Source organism: Oryzias latipes, chromosome 10, assembly GCF_053564925.1.
Source record: "Oryzias latipes strain Hd-rR chromosome 10, Olatipes_Hd-rR_3.1".
Lineage (NCBI taxonomy): Eukaryota > Metazoa > Chordata > Actinopteri > Beloniformes > Adrianichthyidae > Oryzias > Oryzias latipes.
The window spans coordinates 10,349,112-10,363,591 of NC_136246.1; positions in this window are offsets into that span (position 1 = coordinate 10,349,112).

The window sequence follows — 14,480 nt, forward strand, 5'->3', positions numbered from 1 at the left end:
ATGTGGTGACTTAAGGCTGGCTATCCCTCCACCAGTGTGGAGGAGAAAGGTTTTTGTTCTTGCATGACTTTTTACAGTTATATAACCAATGTTGTTATGTATTTTCCAATCGCTGGTAGCTATATTACAGACCAAAAGTTTGGACACCCCTTCCCATTCATTTGAATGAGAAGATGAGTCCAAACGTTTGGTCTGCACTGTATGCACTAATGTAGATGTCTGGTGACTGTTGATGACGTCATCACCTCTCTATAGAAAGGGAGAAACTGTAGGGGTAGGGGAAGCATTTCAGATTTGGCCTAATATTTTCCTAATATTTTCCTGTGTTTGTCAAACTGTAATTAAATCAATGGTGAAAAAGTCCTCTCTCTTTTTTGCCAACCCATATATATTTTCTAGATTTGCCAATGAACGTGTGCAATTTGATTAGCAGATCACGTGCAACTTCTCTCTTTACATTCAAGGTTCAATCAATCAATCAAGCTTTTTTTATTTAAAAAAAATTAACTTTGCTTTTCATGCATTGCAGCTCAAAGCCCTTTAGAATTAAAAACAGGCAGACAACAAAATACAGGAAAAAAAAAACTTTAAACCAACCCACCCAAGTCTTATAGTATACTAACCACTACATCACCATGTATGCATGCAAACTGTCTGACGCTCAGAAAATATCTAGAAAGTTGGACAGTACATTTACAATGTATTGTTTGAAGGTCTTAGACTTTTTGCTCTTTTAGACAAACTATTCTTGTTTTGGTAGAAATCCCTGTATTTCTATATTTTTTATTTGTTTTTATTGAGTATTTGCCAGTTGCCAGTGTTTGCAAGCATCAAGCATGAGTCAGCCACTACAACAAAAATAAACACAATACAATCATTGGATTTTTTTTTTTCAAATTCCTCTGAATTTTATTTTATTGGTTTTCCACATACTGGAACAATTTTTTCATTATTTTTTGAAAATCTATGACTTTACTTTTAGTTGAAATTTCAAGTTTTTCACTGAGTAAATGGTTCATATGATCTTCACCCAATCATCCTTTCCAGGGGAGTCCACCTTATGCCATTTCTTGCTGCTTTCTTGCTTGCCAAGAGTAATATTACCAGATAAAGATTTTCATTCAGGACAAAATCCTTGCATTTCTGTTTCCTGACTTGTCCTCTAAAAAAACCTGTTAAATGTGTCTTCAGTGTGTCTGTATTGTCAGCTGGCAGCCAAAAACAAGAAACTGTAGATTCAAGTATTTCTGGAGCCCACTATCTAAAACCAGAAGTGAATACAAAGGAATTAAAGCATGACTTGATGGTGTTGTGAGCACTGACAGGCACAAAGATTTAAAGAAACTGGTTATTGGAGCACCTGGGGAGCTGAGTGATTGCACCTGTTTTAGCTTGTATGACTGTGGATAAATACTTGGTGAAATTAACAAGCCAAATCCCAGAGAAGCCGTTACTGCACTCGTTAGCCAATGGGTCTCCTGTTGTTCAGACAGGAAAGCCGTGTAAAGAGACGCAGAGTGATAGTGGAGGAACAGTGTTGGTTTCCTATACAACTTGTAGGGACATCGCTTTGTCAACAACAAATAGTCTGACATTGTATCACAGACTACTGATATAGACTTTGTCACATTGCTTTCTTGTTTCTAAATTGATGTTAGGAATTGATGTTAGGAAATCTTACCATATAATAAAACATATGTTTTGGATTTGTCTTTAAATAATTTCACCCCTGGATAATTGTATAGTGCCTTGTTTAATCTGTTTTCACATTATTGAAAAAAATAAATGAATAAAACTTGAGGTAAGATATTTGAACAAAATCAACCCGTTAGCCGCTTATTAAAATAATTGCGCATTTTGTGAACAACAGGAACGCCTGTACATCGACCATAAACTTGGATCTGGCATGAATGTACCTCATGTTCCTTACTATATAGTAGTTTTCTGGGGGTACCCCTCTAGTTTAAAGACTGCATTCTGTGCATGAACAACCTGTGTTGTTGAGACTGGGGCAAATAAACATTTAATATTTTTGTAACAATTCAGTGTATAGCTGCCATCTTTAAAAACGGTTGCTGTTTTGGATTTTTCTTGTGGCTAATGTGCTGACGTATCCTGAGGTACATTCATGCTAAATTTGATGCTTGTACCACAAAATGCCTGATTTGTCTAAAATTTCAAAGGCAAGAAAAAAAACCTGACTAGAATTGTTCATTAATGTCACCTTCAAAGAGTTAATTAGCTCTCCATGGTACTGCAACTAGGAAATAAGAATGCAATATATAATACAAAATCATTATCAGCAGAGAACTGCATAATCACAAGCAGAGGATTGTAAGAAATTGCCAATAGATATCAAGGGAATATATTTAGTTGTATTCTGATAATTCCCAATTATAACATTCTTTGACAATGATGTCACAATGCCCGTGAACATGAAACAACGAGCAAATGTTATTATTATTAGACAAACATGTACATTCATTCTAAAATAAAAAGGCCACTGATGTTACTTATTAAGAATAATAGGTTAGATATTGGATAGTAGGTATCACTATCAATCAGAGTGTATAACAATACAGACAAATTGGAAATTCACAGACATCCAACATGTCCCTAAAAGAAACAGATGCATACTTTAAAAGATGAAATAAGCCAGAAAATAACATCATCTCTGAAATCATAACTGGGAGAAGTTGGGGAAAGTCTAATCTAGCTGCATGCAAAGTTGACAAAATGATGGACATCATAATTTTGGCCTAAGAAAAATTATGCTTTTCTTAAAAGGCTTAAGAAAAGTATGAGATAGGTTCTTTAATGTATGTGACAGTTGCAGAATCAAAAAGTCAGAAGGAGAAGGGGGCGGAAATGTCTAGAGTGCGGAAAAACTAACTTCAATGAATTTAAAGGTTGGCTGAGAGGAAAGAGAACACTTTAACTATTGGCTCAGAGTGAAGACCAATTAAGTGACGTGTGAGTGATGAATCATCACACCCAGCATACCTGAAGATGAGGTAGATCAGGGGTGGCGACCACGCGGCTCTCGAGCCGCATGCGACTCTTGGCCAGTGAGCATGCAGCTGTTTGCGTCTCATCATATTTTCTATAAACTGTGCCTCATTTCATAATTTTTTCCCTCTTAAACCACACTCAAACCATCAGAGGGTATTAAAAATAAATAATAAATAATAATAATTAAAGTAATTTGGCAGTGTGTGTGTTTGATGCTGCTCCCGACACATACGTGACCGCCAATGAAAATTGCGCAGGTTACGCCCAATGCCGAAACACATAGATAAAGATTTGATGTGCGTGCAGACTTTTACCCTCATGGTCAAAATGGTGAAATTCAGAGTTTAAAGATAAACACAGGACGTTTCTGGAAGAACGGGAAGATTCTTACTTTTTTACTAAACAGCAAGTCGCGATGTTTATTATTATTATGAGCTTTTGGAAGCAGTAAAATCATGGCAGAAAATAACAAAACGGACCCCGGGGAAAATTAAAAACTCTTCCTGATCTGACACAATTTAAATTTTCTCCTTTATGAACAAGTTGAAGCTTTTCAAAGTGCACATTCAAAACGACAATCTGTCCCACTCTCCTTCTTTGTGGAGCTGACACAGCAGAAAGCTGCAGTCCAAATGAATAAAGCAGAACGTGATGCTGCTTGAGCAACTGGACGGAAACAACCGCAGATCACTTTTCTCATGGATCTTCTAATGCAGAGACTGACTGCCTGGGATCCCCGCTTGTCACTGATGAGGCAGCGAGAGAACCGGAGATGATTGAGCTGAAGTCTCTTTGTTACATTTTGGAGAACAGAGAAATGCCCGTGTGGAAAAGAGCTGCTCTCAAGCTGCTGTTGGTGTTCTCCTCAATATATGTCTGTGAGTCCCTGTTTATTACCTTGAAACACGTGAAATCAAGACATCGGTCCGTTCTGACCGACACTCACGTTAAGGAACCAATCAGAGAGGCTACGACTAGCCTGGGGGTTAGCTCCGCCTTCAGCACCTAAGACTTTTGATGCAAAAAATCAGTCAGTCAATTTTAAATAAAAAAAAAACATATGAAAGCAAGATGTTGTAATAAAGGTACAAATTAATTTAAGTTGCACACAACTCAAATGTAATGTATTTAATGTGTTCATTGTGAATATGAATTACTTAGACACCAGAAGGATGCTCTGTCCAGATGTTTGTGAATTTGTTGGTGTAAGGATCAGTGAAAGAGGAATGTTGAGATACAAAGAATTACCAGTTAAATGATGAATGGTGAAATATTCAGTTATTCAGAGTGAGATAGAGAGAGAGAGAGTGTGTGTGTGTGTATGAGATGAGAGAGAGGTGCCTGTGTGTGTGTGTGTGGAGGGGGTATCTGACCTCCAGGGTAGTTGTTGTGTTAAGTCTGGCTAAGCTGCATCTGATGTGTGTATTGAGGGTGGACACTTTCCTTGAAATAAATACAAGTACAAAACTTGCTGTACTAATGTAGGGAGAGGAGTGTGTTATGGAAAATAATACTGCTTTAATTGCGTGTTTGTGTGTCTACGTCTTGGCAGGTCAGTGTGTGGTGTGGCTCTTTGACTCTCACAGTGAAAAAATCCGGCTCTTGATGTCAAACTTGTTCGCCACCCCTGAGGTAGATCTTCCTTATTTAAATTGCGTCACAGCTTCATTTTAACAATGACTGTTTTTTTTATCCTCCTTTTATATATTTCTGTAATTTGTAAAACCAAAAAAGCCCAGCTAAGGACAAATGCTGCAAACTAGCCTTTGCTAAAAGCATAATGAAATGGGCATAGAACTGCTGTTTTTAGTATTTTTATTTTTATATCTGTCCTTTTTCAATAAATTAATTAAATTTAAAAAATTAAGGTCAAGTAGCCACACGCTGCTTGCCACAGGTTTACAACGCCTTATGGCATTATCACTGCCAAGAAATCATAGTTCTCAGGAAGTGCTGGGGTGCAAATATTATTGATTTTATGTCAGATGCCTGCAGAATTTGAACTTGGGCCGCATTTGGCCCACGGCTGGACTGTGGACGTGCCTGGTGTATGCTGTTGTAAAGTCAAGGCAGAGTTTTCCTGCTAACTTCATTTAAACAGAACAAACTAGAGTTGAGTCCAGATTTTCTCTAAGAGATGGAGTTCTTATATTGCAATATGTGACATCTGTACATTTCTTTTTTGTTATTAAACTTTTTTTTTATAGTTGCTCAAGTTGGCTACCTTTCACTTTCATGGATCAGAGTTCTAAAGTAAACAAGAGGAGTGATTAAGTATAGGTATTAGACCAGTTTTCACAGGAGCAATCGAAAACTGATTCCCAACCGTGGCAGTCAAGTCAAAGTGAACAAAAAGGTGGTTTGAATGAATTTGTGTTTCTTAGACTGTACCTTGATCGCATTGAAGGCTCCAACAAAGGTATGAGGCCCTGCACCCTACACCTCAGAGCCAGTGGCAGACAGTGCTGACCCGGGAGCAACCAAGCTGGAGGACTCGACCCAGCTTTCCCTTGATTTAAACCTTAAAACAGAAAAGTCGGAGTTTTGGGGTTTTTGAATTAAACCTTTTTTTTCTTTTTGTACGTGTGAAATTGTTTCAAACTTCTCTTGAACTTATTCATCAAGATTCCACAAGAAAGTAGTTGCTTATTTAAAAAAAAAAAAAGCTTTAATCCATTTTTGTTTTGTCCTAAAAAAATGAAAAGCTGTTGAGCATTAAGTTACTAACCGTACATGCAAATAAATAAATGTCAACATACTGCCTATTTTTAGCCAAACATGGAGATTATAAAATACATGTGTGCAATGTAAAACTTCATAAAGCTGGCAAAAGGTAAGCTGTTGCACTTGTTTGCTTTTGCACACATCCGTGGCATTTTGGGTATTAAATCAGGATGCACTCTCATTCATTCAAACATCTGACTCTAAAACCAAAGGCAAAAATGAAAACTCAGTGACATGTTTTTTAATGAGGAAAAAATACAAATCAATGATGACGGAAGGGATAGAAGTAATAAAGTCTTAAACCAAAGGGGGAAAACAAATTAGATAAATTGTGACGGTCTGTGACAGCCATAAAAACTGAAGTGAGACGGTAATTGAGATGTGTGTGTTAGAGAAAAGACATCATGTGTGTTTGATTAAATAAAGTGGCAACAGTTATGATCGATTTAACGCCTTCTTTCTTCCTCTCTGGCTAATTAGGTCACAGTTGTGTTCACGTTTTTGTCAACTGTGACATTTCGTGAATGTTTGCATTCAAGTGTGCAGACTTGCATTTGTAGGGTCTTCATTTCTAACCCAGTTGTGTCTGGGTGATTTATTCATTGACCTGTGCAGCCCCTGTGAAAACTGGCCTGTAATGATATGTCATGTCAGTGAAGCAATAAAGGAGGTAGAGGAGGGGAGAAAAAAGGAAGAAATGAGCAAAGAAAAGAAAGGACAGGCATTAAGCAAGGCTTAGATTTTTCTTACTCGCACTGACTAGATTAGCACTCTTTCTGCCCTTGCTGTCATCTTCCTTTAACGTCTCAAGCTGGAGTCAATTAGAAAAATGAGAGAAAACGTCAATGAGAAACAAGTCACCCGCTAATGCGATCAGACACACCAATAACTTGCTCTCCGTTTCTTTCTCTGTCTTTTCTGCACACTCTGACACATAAACACAAATGGTTTTGGCAGCAGCAGGAACAAGGACTAACTTTCAGTCAGATTTTCTCTTCATTGTTTGGAGGCAGTCATGTAAGGGACATGAAAATAACTGCAGCGTTTAAATATTTCTGTTATGGCTTTGATAAACAGCAACCATAGAATGAGAATGTGGTTCTCTGTTACTAGTTTTACATACTTTTTCTAATTTCTGGTATACTTTCTTTCATTTGTTATTTTACTGACATTCACCTAAATTTTCACTTGTAAAAATTCAAGTAATATTAGGTTAAAAAAAACAAACTTTTAATCTATCATTTTGTCACTATCCCCATTTTGTCACTATCCCCCCAAACTTTTTTTTATACATTTTTTTTTGTTCAAAAAATGGCTACCCCAGCATCCAGATCAAAAAGAAAATGATAGTAGATTGGTATACTTTTCAGAGTTTTTAAAAAAAAATCATTGAAGATGCTTATAGGTGTTTACAAGTCCAAATCAAATCAAACTGATCAGCTAACCATAATCGGAATTTACCCACATCTCTACTCAAGTCCTAAAGTCTTTGGTCATTAAGTCCCACTAAACTATTTTATGTTTATTATTATAAATAACAAGTCATTGATTCCATTGTTTAAAGTCACAAAATCGGAGTCATCAAATTTGTAAGTCTTTTCTGATCAGGAGTCAGTTTTCAAGTGTGCTCTAAGTCGAGTTCCATATCTTTAAAGAAAGGCAATTATTTTTTGTGCTGTAGACGTAGGTGGCCAACACAAAATACAGAGTTTATATAGAGATAAATATAGAATTCATAAAGCAATTTATGTGTATTTCACTTACTACGTAAAGTTTTTGTGTAAATCTCACACAATTGTGCATGATTTTTGCGAGATGCATACGCACATTTGTGGCTTTCCACGAACGTTCCAGATATGTCCACATATGTCTTAAACTAACCTTTTAAACTAACACTTTTATAGTAATCAATGTAAAAAATAAACTAGAAAATTCACTGAATTTCTATGGTGTAATGAAAATAAACAATATCACATCGCTAGTAAAATCTGTGGAAACCTCATTTTGATAGTAAAGAATAAATTCATATTTTGGATCAGTGCTAATTACCTTTCAATTTCTTATTGTATTTTCTTTAGGCCTTAATGTTAAACATGACAATTAGTAAACAAAACAAAACCTTGCATTAGCTCTAAACCTTGCTTACACACATATCTAAATTTAATTATAATGAAAAACAATTTAATAGGTTTTCTTACCAAGTAAATACCAGGTTTACTAATTAACATTGTTGTCCAAGATTCGTGTTTACTTATTTGTATATTCCGTGTCACAAAAAGCGAGAACTATAACTCATTACCGGAACAATAACAATGAATTTAAACACATTTTGTATTTTCAGCTTCTCTGAGTAAAGTTACAGATCGACTAAATATAGTTTTCTATAATTTGCTTATCAACAAATGTTTTCATTTGGATTGACCTCAGTACAAAATTATCACAACAAATTCACACATTTTGTTTTAGTTTTAAACGAGGACACAAATCCTTTGCATTTTCTACCATATTTTTAGGCAGAATGATAAAAACCGAAATCTTCTTCTTCTTCTTTGCAGCTGTGCCACTGTGCACAGTGATGACAAAGTCTCAAAGAATCTTAAGATTTAATCTGATGGACAGATTTAGGTGGGTGAGAATATGGTGGTGTCCCCCAGGTAAATGAGAAAATGTCAATCCTGGTTGACATGTGGAGACTTGACAAAAAGGCTAAAAAGAATGATAAGTAGGGTTTGTTATGCAAGTAATCTTAAAAGACTGTTCTAAGTGCTCCAATTTTAATACAATGTTAAATTTTTGTTTTATTTTGGGTCCAAAAAAATCTCTAATCTTTTATACATACTTTAAGTGTTGTCATAGATGTACAGTTTTAGCAAATGCATTGCTATAAAAAAAGCGGAGATAAAGGAATTTCTTCAATAAAACTCAAGTTGTCAAGGACACGCTGCACGACAACACAAGCAGGTGACAATGAAAAGTGAAACATCCTACCAGAGGTATATTTATTTTATATGGGAATCAAAGGCCCTTTGTTGCTATTATTTCAAAAACGACCTAAAAATGCTGCTTGAATCACAAGGAGTCACAGCTTTCATCAAAGCTTTACTTAAAATTGCTATTTTTCTTGATTTTTTTTCTTAACCTGTCCTGTCCAACAGCTGAGCAAACAGATGAGAGCTGAAGTCCTCTTGTGTTGGAAATATTTTACTTTTAGAACAGGGGATTATGAATCTTCTGACAAGAAAAGAGTGTAAAAGGACAATTTTTATTTTTTATTTTTTTCAAAATAAGCCCTATTGTAATCGAGGCCAAAATTTATTCAGAAAAAAAGCAAAGAAAAAAAAACTTTATTCGTCGTAATCATATTGAAAAGTTTTTTGTGTTGGACCTGACGGTCATTGGTTATTATTCAATAAACTGAACTTATAATTTCATAAATATCAGTGACTGTGACGTCAAAAACATGACCAAAAAACTGTGAGAAGCTGTGCAGTCATAAATGTGTGCAGCTTGCAGATCCGTTGTGCGTGATAACCTAATTGGCCCATAAATGAAGGCTGATGCAGAAAAGCAGCCATATTTATAGGCTATAGGTGGGGAGGGTCACAATAACAGCGTTGCATGAATGGACCCTTTCCTTCTGATGTCATAGGGGGAAAAAAACTCATTGCGAGAAGAGATTTGTCACTCAACCCGATTTTCTTTTTTCAAAAAAATCTGAAAGCTGCAAACAGACGTCAAATTAAGTGCTCATTGTTGCCACACCATTGTGTGCCGCTTTCTTTCCCTGCTACATTTGGCATGCGTCCCCCAGATTGCCGAAGTTATGTGCATTTACTAAGTTATGTGCATTTACTAATATGAGTGGGGTAGAAAAGCACGTAGCAAAGATCTGAGAAATCCCACATAATAAAAATGGAAAATATGTTGTCTGTAGTTTCCATAGTGATGCAGTTAGTGATAGTTACAGGACTAGCAAGGAGAAGCCTTTAATCTTCTGTTTTTTAATCTGGTCATGGTTTGTTTCCTGCAATACAGCCGCCAAATGTTATTTTCTAGGCACTTTAGATACCTTGGTTTTGTCTGTTCTCTGAAATACTAAGTTGAAGGCAAACTAAATAAGGGGGAGTGCAAAGCATTTTTGCTTTTCCCACCCAATCAGACTAACTCTGGCATAAAAACTCTCTGAGGTTTCGAAGACATTACAATATTCCTTTCAAAACAGTGAAAACACAATTTAATTGCACAGCTGTGCCACAAGAATGTTAACCCATTGGATCAGGGACAGCAGCTCAAAACATACTCCAGAGATAAGATATATAAAAGATGATTTTTGGGTAACAAAATGGATCTTGGTAGTGGGGGAGGAAGGGACCTTTTGGTTGTACCAAAATAACAACAACAAAACCAGACATAACGGCTACTAAGTCTCTGGAACAAAAAGATAAACTTCAACTGGTCCTGACTGCCTTTCCTCCCAGCTCCCCAGCTGCATCACCTTCACACTGTTCCTCTAAAAGGCGGTGTCACACTGCCGCTACGTACAATTTGCGCATTTTCCAACGTGTCTTCACGAGAATCCTGTTTTAAGCTGTTTAAAATTTTTGGTTGGTTGAGAATTACGCAGTTTGTGTGTATTTTATGTAGTGTGTATGCAATTATTGCAATAATTATGAAAATATTACACAATTGCGCAGGATTTTTTGCGAGATGTCCATGCAGATTTGTGGCTGTCCACGACCATTCCACATATGTAGCCCATCTAAAGTTAGATAAGCTAATTCTTTTTTAAGAGTTCTGGTACATTGCCTGTCCGTCCTGGGGGAGCATCCCTCGTTCATGTGGGCACCCCTGAGGTTTCTTCTTTTTTTTTCCGGAATCCGTCTTTTTTTTTAGACGGAGGGAGGGTCTAAGAACAGGGATGCTCAGTTTAGTTTAGTCTGTTTAGTAAGTTCAGTGTATTTTCCTATTGAATTCTATAGTCATGATCCTTATGATTTTACGTTTACTTTACAATTACCGGTACAAAGCCCATCGAGACGAGTGTTGTTGTGATTTTGGGCTATACAAATAAAACTGAATGGAATGAATATGTCCACGTATGTTTAACACACTTTTTACGCATGTACCATCAATGTATAACTTCCATATCATATTTACAGCACATTAAGATCCTCTGGCACTGGTCTACTAACGGTTCCAGATGTGAAAACCAAACCTTACGAAGAGGCATCTTTTCAGCACTATGGCCCTCGTTTTATGGAACGGTCTGCCAGAGGACCCAATGTTGCAGACCGCATAGACATATTTTCAGAAAATGCTCAAGACCCATCTTTTAGCCAATTTTACTATTCTTATAATTATTATTCTGTATTTATTTATCTATTTTATCACATTTTATCAATCTACACTAGATTATTAATATTTCATTTTAATATTCCTTATTTTAATGTTTTATGGTTTATTTATTTATTGCTTTTATCAGTTTGTTTACTTTTTCCTTTATCATTTTTATTTCCGCTGCTTCCTCAGCTGGAACCTCTCCCTCTGGGTCGGCTGCTGTTCAGCCGCTGCAGCTCTAGATGGGGACCTGCATCTCCACTTTGCTTTGGTGGAGCGGTCCCTGCCTGTGATGCTGTATTTGACTGCTACGCAAGTTGTTGTTCTCTAGTTGTTAACTGATTAAAAATCATTCCAAAACTAAATTAACTGATGATATGAAAATTAGAAAAAAACATTTAAAATGAGACACGAAAGGTTTATTTTATTATGACTTAAAAATGACCAAGTGCATCACAGCATAAAACATGTGATGCAGCAAAAAATAATCAGTCCATCATTCCAGTCCAATATGTGGAAACACTTTAAATTTAGCAAAGACATGACCATACACTGTGGTGGATTCTTCCATTCATTCTTGTTTACTTGTTTATTTCTACACATATTTAACTTACCATTTACCACCATACCATATTTAACTTAACATTTAACTTACTTGATTATCTTGCAAGAAATACAAGGAATCTGGAACTGTTCGGTACCCATTTATCTCTGAATCACACTGGTTGAAATTTTGGCTCAGAATTCATTCTATATCAGTTAATTGGATCGGTTCAAATAAACCAATCCCCCATGAATTGGATCATTAACCACAAATTATGATTTGAATCGAATGATTGTTAAAATGAATTTTTGCCCCCGTACGAAGAAAAGTATGGAAGCGATTATGTAGCATAAATAAAAAGCAAAGTCAAAACCAGAAATGCTTTTTCATTTTCAAAATGAAAAAGCATTTTTTGACTCAAAAATATAATGAAAAAGCAAACCACCAAAATGCTTTTTCATTTCCTTCCTCAACACAGCTTATTCTGTCACTTAATTAAAATTAAAATGAAAATGGTATTTGACATTTCATTTTCAAGACGTTCTCTGGTAAATGTGCAGCATAATTCATTTAGAAATGTCTAATTTGACATTCAAAATGGATTAATAGAAATGCTTTTTAATTTTCAAAATGAAGCTGCATTTTCTGACTCAAAATTAAAAAGAAAAAGCAATACTTCAAAATGCTTTATCATTTTATACTTCAACACAGCTTTTTCTGTCACTTAATTAAAATGATAAATAAAATAGTATTTGACATTTCATTTTCAAAAGGGTCCCTGGTAAATGTGTAGCATAATTCATTTAGAAATGTCTAATTTGACAATTAAAATGGATTAACAGAAATGCTTTTTAATTTTCAAAATGTAGTTGCATTTTTTGACTCAAAATTAAAAAGAAAAAGCAATGTTTCAAAATGCTTTTTCATTTTATACTTAAAACCGCTTATTCTGTGTCATAATTCAAACGAAAATGCAAAGAGGGGATTGCATTTGCATTTTAACATCCACCCCGCGCACCGTGTCACAATATTCATTTCGAAAAAGCATTAACAGAGGGGAGGCGGGGCGATGACGTCACTGCTTTCTCTGTGTGTCCGGCTGCTGACAGACGCACACACTCGCACCAGGAGCAGACTGTGTTAGCGGCAGAGACGAGGGTTTTGTGATGGTTGTGAACTTCTGATGAGTTTCCACAGCTTCTCAGGACTAAGTAGCTGCATGTCTGCCTTCTGCGGTCCTCCTCCGGACGCACCGCGGACAAGCTTTTGTTCTTCGGACCGCCAGCTGCCTTCGCACAGCGGAGCGCGAAGCTCCCGACGATCGCTGAAGGCGGAAATGCTGCTGCGATCTGAGAAACCATCATATGAATTTGTGTTTCCAGTGGTGTCCAGAACAAAATAAAGACTGATTCCCACATATTTACACATTTATCTGCAGCTTCGCGGTGAATTTACTGTTTGATGACAGCTGGAGCTCCATCAACAGATAGCAGATTTCTCCATGCTAAACGTTGCTGGTTGGACCAAAACACTCACACAGCGCGAAGCTGCAGGAGACTATCTTCATAATGTGCTTTTATTACAGTTATACTAATATTTAAGGGCCTGCTCTGCTCGATCATATGTTTTTAAATCAGTGCGGTCAGACGACGCTAAAGTTGGCTTACGATTCACAGATTCTGATTCGCGAGGACACTAAAGGAACATTCTGCTGCATTTTTCACATTAAGATTACGTAAAACCGGGTCCTGTTCAAAAACCGCTGGACCTGGCCTGCTCAAACCTGGATTCCTGGATCTTAATAAATCAAACAGCAAATGCACCGCAAAGCTGCAGATATAAATATCTGTAAATATCTGGGAATTACATGTCTTTATTTTGTTCTGGACACCACTGGAAACACAAATCCATATGATGGTTTCTCAGATCGCAGCAGCATTTCCGCCTTCAGCTATCATCATCGGGAGCTTCGCGCTCCGCTATGCGAAGGCAGCTGGCGGTCCGAAGAACAAAAGCTTGTCTGCGGTGCGTCCGGAGGAGGACCGCAGAAGGCAGACATGCAGCTACTTAGTCCTGAGAAGCTGTGGAAACCCATCAAAAGTTCACAACCATCACAAAACCCTCGTCTCTGCCGCTAACACAGTCTGCTCCTGGTGCGGGTGTGTGTCAGCAGCCGGACACACAGAGAAAGCAGTGACGTCATCGCCCCGCCTCCCCTCTGCTAATGCTTTTTCGAAATGAATATTGTGACAAGGTGCGCGGGGTGGATGTTAAAATGCAAATGCAATCCCCTCTTTGCATTTTCGTTTTAATTATGACACAGAATAAGCGGTTTTAGGTATAAAATGAAAAAGCATTTTGAAACATTGCTTTTTCTTTTTAATTTTGAGTCAAAAAATGCAGCTACATTTTGAAAATTAAAAAGCATTTCTGTTAATCCATTTTAATTGTCAAATTAGACATTTCTAAATGAATTATGCTACACATTTACCAGGGACCTTTTTGAAAATGAAATGTCAAATACTATTTTATTTATCATTTTAATTAAGTGACAGAAAAAGCTGTGTTGAAGTATAAAATGATAAAGCATTTTGAAGTATTGCTTTTTCTTTTTAATTTTGAGTCAAAAAATGCAGCTTCATTTTGAAAATTAAAAAGCATTTCTTTTAATCCATTTTGAATGTCAAATTAGACATTTCTAAATGAATTTTGCTACACATTTACCAGAGAACGTCTTGAAAATGAAATCTCAAATACCATTTTCATTTTAATTTTAATTAAGTGACGGAATAAGCTGTGTTGAGGAAGGAAATGAAAAAGCATTTTGGTGGTTTGCTTTTTCATTATATTTTTGAGTCAAAAA